The following is a 6,251-nucleotide window of genomic DNA, read 5'->3' as shown; positions in this document are numbered from 1 at the left end:
TGGTACTGGTGCTGCTGGACGGTCTGGAGATCACACCTCGAGAACCACTGTATTAAGCACTTACTGTGACACCTTAGCGCATTATTTCCTTATGATCACTCCGTTTTTACAAAGAAGGAAACAGAGTCCTCCATCGCTGAAGAGACTTAACCAAGGTCACCAGCCTGTCCTCTTCCACTCGCACTTACACAGTGCATGTAAGGAGTCCAGGAGCTTTTTATGGAACTCACTAATGAAGGAATAAGCTCTAACATCCCATGGAAGTAAAGGAAAAGGAACAGGGGAATAATGTACCCTAAACTGAGTGTGAGGTTGCAGGATTCCAGTTGTAATGCCGGGAAGATCCAAACACTTGGCTAAATAATAAACATCGATTAGACGTACACCTAAGAGTGGCCGGGCGCGGTGGCTCACGCCTGTAATCCCGGCACTTTGGGCGGCCGAGGCGGGCGGATCACGAAGTCATGAGATCGAGACCATCCTGGCTAACACGGTGAAACCCCGTCTCTACTAAAAATACAAAAAATTAGCCAAGCGTGGTGGCGGGCGCCTATAGTTGCAGCTACTCGGGAGGCGGGAGGCTGAGGAAGGAGAATGGCATGAACTCGGGAGGCGGAGCTTGCAGTGAGCCGAGATCGCGCCACTGCACTCCAGCCTGGGCGGCAGAGTGAGACTCCGTCTTAAAAAAAAAAAAAAAAAAGTACACCTAAGAGCTGCCGGGCTCGGTGGCTTACGCCTGGAATCCCAGCACTTTGGGAGGCTGAGGTAAGGAGTTCGAGAACAGCCTGGCCACTCTGGTGAAACCCCGTCTCTACTAAAAAAAAAAAAAAAAAAGTCTCTACTAAAAGAAAAAATACAAAAATTAGCCGGGCGTGGTAGCAGGCGCCTGTAATCCCAGCTACTCGGGAGGCTGAGGCACGAGAATCGCTTGAACCTGGGAGGCAGAGGTTGCAGTGAGCTGAGATCGCGCCACTGCACTCCAGCCTGGACGACAGAGCGAGACACCGCCTCAAACAAAACAAAACAAAACAAAACAAAAACACACCTAAGAGCAAGGAAACCTCTTCCCCAGGAACTTCCAGCATACTTTTGGTTCCATGCCTATTGTTTTTAAAATTGATACATTGGCCGGGTGCGGTGGCTCATCCTTGTAATCCCAGCACTTTGGGAGGCCGAGGAGGGAGGATTGCTTAAGCTCAGGAGTTTGAGATCAGCCTGGGCAACGCAAGACTCCATCTCTCCAAAATAAGTAGAAAAAATTAGCCAGGCATGGTGGTGCATTCCTGCAGTCCCAGTTACTCCAGAGGCCGAGGATAGAGCATTGCTTGAGCTCAGGAGTTCTCGACCAAGCTGGGCAACATGAGACGCAGTTCTACAAAAAAAAAAAAAAAATTAGCCAGGTATGATGGTGCATGCCAGCTACTCCAGAGGCTGAGGAGGGAGGATCACTCGAGTCTGGACTGCTGATTGTACCACTCCACTCCTCTCTGGGCGACAGAGTGAGTCCCTTTCTCAAAAAAAAAAAAAAAAAAAAAGAGAGAAAGAAAAATTGATATATCACAATTATACATATTTTGGGGAGGGACATGATATTTTGATACACATATACAATGTGTAATTATCAAGTCAAGGCAATTGGGATAAACATCACCTCAAACGTTCTTTGTGTTGGAAACGTTACAAGTATTCTACTTATTTTGAAATATACAATCACTAATTGTTAACTATTTTTTTTAAAGGGAGGGGAAACAGCCTGGGCAGCATAGGGAGAACCTGTCTTTAAAAACGAGCAAACAAGGCCAGGTACGGTGGTTCACTCTTGTAATCCCAGCACTTCGGGAGGCCTGAGGCGCGCAGATCACGAGGTCAGGAATTCGAGACCAGCGTGGCCAACACAGTGAAACCCCATCTCTACTAAAAATACAAAAATCAGCCGGGCGTAGCGGCAGACGCCTGTAATCCCAGCTATTGGTGAGGCTGAGGCAGGAAAATTGCTTGAACCCAGGAGGCAGAGGTTGCAGTGAGCCAGGGGTGCAGAGGTTGCACTCCAGCCTGGGGAACAGAGTAAGATTCCGACTCAAAACAAAACAAAACAAAACAAAAAAAGAGCAAACAGCCAAGCGCGGTGGCTCATGCTTGTAATCCCAGCACTTTGGGAGGCCGAGGTGGGCGGATCACCTCAGGTCAGGAGTTTGAGACCAGCCTGGCCAACATGGTGAAACCCTATCTCTACCAAAAATACAAAAATTAGCTGGGCATGGTGGCAGGCGCCTGTAATCCCAGCTACTCGGGAGGCTGAGGCAGAAGAATTGCTTGAACCTGGGAGGCGGAGGTTGCAGTGAGCCGAGATCACGCCACTGCGCTCTAGCCTGGGCGACAAGAGCGAAACTCAGTGTCAAAAAAAAAAAAAAAAAAATGAACAAGCAAACAAACAAAAAAACGAGCAAACAAAACAAAAAATTAGCCTGGCATGTGTCCCTGTAGTTCCAGCTACTTGGGAGGCTGAGGCAGGAGGATTGCTTGAGCCTAGGAGGCCGAGGCTACAGTGAGCCACGACCGTGCCATTGCATGCCAGCCTGGTGACAAGGGGAGATGCCTTTTCTTTCTCTTTCTTCCTTCCTTCCTTCCCTCCCTCCTCTCTCTCTCCTTCCTTCCTTCTTCCCTCCCTCCCTCTCTCCTTCCTTCTTCCCTCCCTCCCTCTCTTTTCCTTTCTTTCTTTCCTTCTTCCTTCCTTCCCTCCCTCCCTGTCTCTCTCTCTCTCTTTCTTTCTCTCTCTCTCTTTCCTCTTTCTCCCTTTCTTTTTCTTGAGACTTAAAAAAAAGGGGAGGCAGGCAGAGTATCTTGACCTAGATTCTAGGATAATGCTTTTTAAACTGCTGGTTAACCAAATAGTAGGTTTTGAAATCTATTTATTAGTAGATCCCCATGAGTACATTTTCAGTGAAATGGAATGTAACAAATAGAAAACATAGAAGTATGGTTTTCTAGAACTTTCCTTTCAGGTATACATGTGTGTTCTGGTACCTGTTGTATTTCTTAAAGTGATCAGCCATCAAAAAAGTTTGAAAGTGATTGTAACCTAGAGGAATCTCTTCCTATTCCAAACTAGATTAATTTTTGACTGGATTAATTTTTGATTGTGGGACACATATCTGTTCTGTAACCTTGAAAAGCTCCTATCTTGTTTCTCTACTCTGTGAAACCACAGTGACTGAATACCTAGCCAGCATTTCAAGAGATTTTTGGGGATTAACTAAATTCCATAGGTGGTATTTTTAAGTCCCTCAGAAAAAGCACTCCTGCAGTGTTATGATATAGGTATTGATTTTCGTCTCCACAATTCCTGGCATCTAACTCCCATTGTCCTCATTATAATGTTGAGGCACCTTAGGCCTCAGGAAACAGAATCTCCCTCTCTGATCTTCTCCTGTCCACCTCTGACCTGCCCCAAGCAGGACTCTCATCTGACTGTGGGTCAAAAGGCCCTCATTCCAGAGAGGGTTCTGCCCGCTACCCTCAAGGAAGAAATGCTGCACAGAGAGGCCAAGAAAAGACTCAGCAGACAGGCTTTGCTGGGTTTAGATCGTGCACTTTCTGTCCAGTCAGATTTCTTTTTTTTTTTTTTTTTTTTTGAGACGGAGTCTTGCTCTGTCGCCCAGGCTGGAGTGCAGTGGTACAATCTCCGTTCACTGCAACCTCTCCCTCTTGGGTTCAAGCGATTCTCCTGTCTCAATCACCCAAGTAGCTGGGATTACAGGTGTGCACCACCATGCCTGGCTAATTTTTTTTTTTTCAGACAGAGTTCCGCTCTTGTTGCCCAAGTTGGAGTGCAATGGCATGATCTCGGCTCACCGCAATCTCTGCCTCCTGGGCTCAAGCAATTCTCCTGCCTCAGCCTCCCGAGTAGCTGGGATTACAGGCATGTACAATCACACCCGGCTAATTTTGTATTTTTAGTAGAGATGGGGTTTCTCCATGTTGGTCAGGCTGGTCTCGAACTCCCGACCCCAGGTGATCCCCCCCACCTCGGCCTCCCAAAGTGCTGGGAATACAGGCGTGAGTCACTGCGCCTGGCCTGTCCAATCACATTTCTATACGGTGTTCAATCACAACTATGTAATAAAGTGTCCCATAAAAACCCAAGAGAACTGGGTTGGGAGAACTTCTGGATAACAGAACACGTGGAGGTTCTTGAAGGGTGTTGCATTCAGGGAAAGCATGGAAGCTCCACGCCCCTTCCCTTACACTTTGACCTATGTGTCACTTCATCTGTATCAACAAAATTAAGTGTTTCCCTGAATTTGTCAAGCCACTTCAGCAAATTAATGGAACCCAAAACGGGGGTTGTGGAAGCCCCAACTTGAAGGCGGTCCATCAGAAGTTTCAGAGGCCCAGACTTGCGACTGGTGTTTGAAGGAGGGCAGTCTTGGGGACTGAGCCCTCACCCTGTGGGAAATAACACTATTTTCAGGTCGAAGATGTCAGACTTAAATTGAAGGACACCCAGCTGGTGTCAGCTGCAGAACTGATTATTTGCTGGCCAGGTGCAATGGCTCAAGTCTGTAATCCCAGCATTTTGGGAGGCAGAGGTGGGTGGATCACTTGAGGTCAGGAGTTCCAGACCAACCTGGCGACATGGTGAAACCTTGCCTCCACTAAAAATACAAAAAATAGCTGGGTGTGGTGGCATGCACCTGTAATCCTAGTTACTCAGGAGGCTGAGCCAGGAGAATCGCTTGAACCTGGGAGGCAGAGGTTGCAGTGAGCTGAGATCATGCTATGGGCAACAGAGTGAGGCTCAACCTAAAAAAAAAATTGTATCCTTGCTGGTGGGGGGATTTCCCCACACATTTTTGGGGTCCACAGAAGTATTCTGTGTTGATTATTGGTGTGTTGATGTGCGAGCAGAGAAAAAACACGGTTTGAGAAAGTTTATATCCAAAAATCTCCTGAATATGTTGATGAGGAACTCGGAGAGGCAAATAATAATGTGACTGACTGATTGGCAGTGGTAATCATACGGTAACTAACATTTACTGTACTCTCTGTATGGCAAGGACTGCTCTAAAAGCTTTACATTAAGTATTCACCAACAACCCTATGAGGTGGATACTTACATGCAATTGTCTCAAGTAAAATTGTATTTAAAAACATACTGGCCAGGTGTGGTGGCTCACGGCTGTCATCCCAGCACTTTGGGAGGCCAAGACAGGCAGATTGCTTGAGGCCAGCAGGAGTTCAAGACCAGCTTGGTCAACATAGCGAAACCCTGTCTCTACTAAAAATACAAAAACTTATTTGGGTGTGGTGGCACACACCTGTAATCCCAGCTACTTGGGAGGCTGTGGCATGAGAATCACTTGAACCTGGGAGGCAGAGGTTTCAGTGAGCTGAGAATGTGCCATTGCACTCCAACCTGGGTGACAGAGAAAGACTCTGTCTCACAAACAAACAAAAAATATGTACTAATGACCAGGCACAGCAGTTCATGCCTGTAATCCCAGCACTTTGAGAGGCTGAAGTGAGAGGATCAGTTGAAGCCAGGAGTTTGAGACCAGCCTAGCCAACAAATCAAGAACCCATGTCTTAAAAAAAAAAAAAAAAAAGTAGCTGGGCATGGTGGCACATGCCTGTAGCCCTGGCTGCTCAGGAGGCTGAGGCAGGCGGATTGCTTGAGCCCAGGAGTTCAAGGCTGTAGTGAGCTATGACTGCACCAGTGGACTCCAGCCTGGGCAGCAGAGCAAGACCCCATCTCTGAAAAAATAAATACCTATATACATACATTAAAAACATGCACTGACATTGAGTAGCACACTGAATTGCTGGGGATATGTCAAAACAGGCACTGCCATACATAGTTGGTAGGTAGGCAACTAACACCACCATCCAGAAGGCAGTTTGTCAATATCTAATCAGATTTTCACACCCTTTGATTCATCAAATCTACTTCTAAGAATGTATCTTACAGATATAATCACACCTACTTACAAAGGATATAAGTATAAGAATATTCATTCACTGTTGATAGTAGAAAAAACTATGCACACCTTTCAGAAAGGCTAAAATAAAGACTACTGATGATACTGTTGGCAAACACACATATACTGCGGGTGGGAAGACAAAGTAGTATAGTCACTTTGGAAAGCAGTTTGGCAATTGCTTATTAAGTCATAGGTACACTTGGCCCAGTAATCGCAAAACTAGGTGTTTGCCCAAGTGAAGTAAAGATTTGTGGGCCGGGTGCAGTGGCT

Source organism: Pongo abelii, chromosome 18 (assembly GCF_028885655.2).
Source record: "Pongo abelii isolate AG06213 chromosome 18, NHGRI_mPonAbe1-v2.0_pri, whole genome shotgun sequence".
Classification (NCBI taxonomy): Eukaryota; Metazoa; Chordata; class Mammalia; order Primates; family Hominidae; genus Pongo; species Pongo abelii.
Note: the sequence above shows the minus strand (reverse complement) of the source record.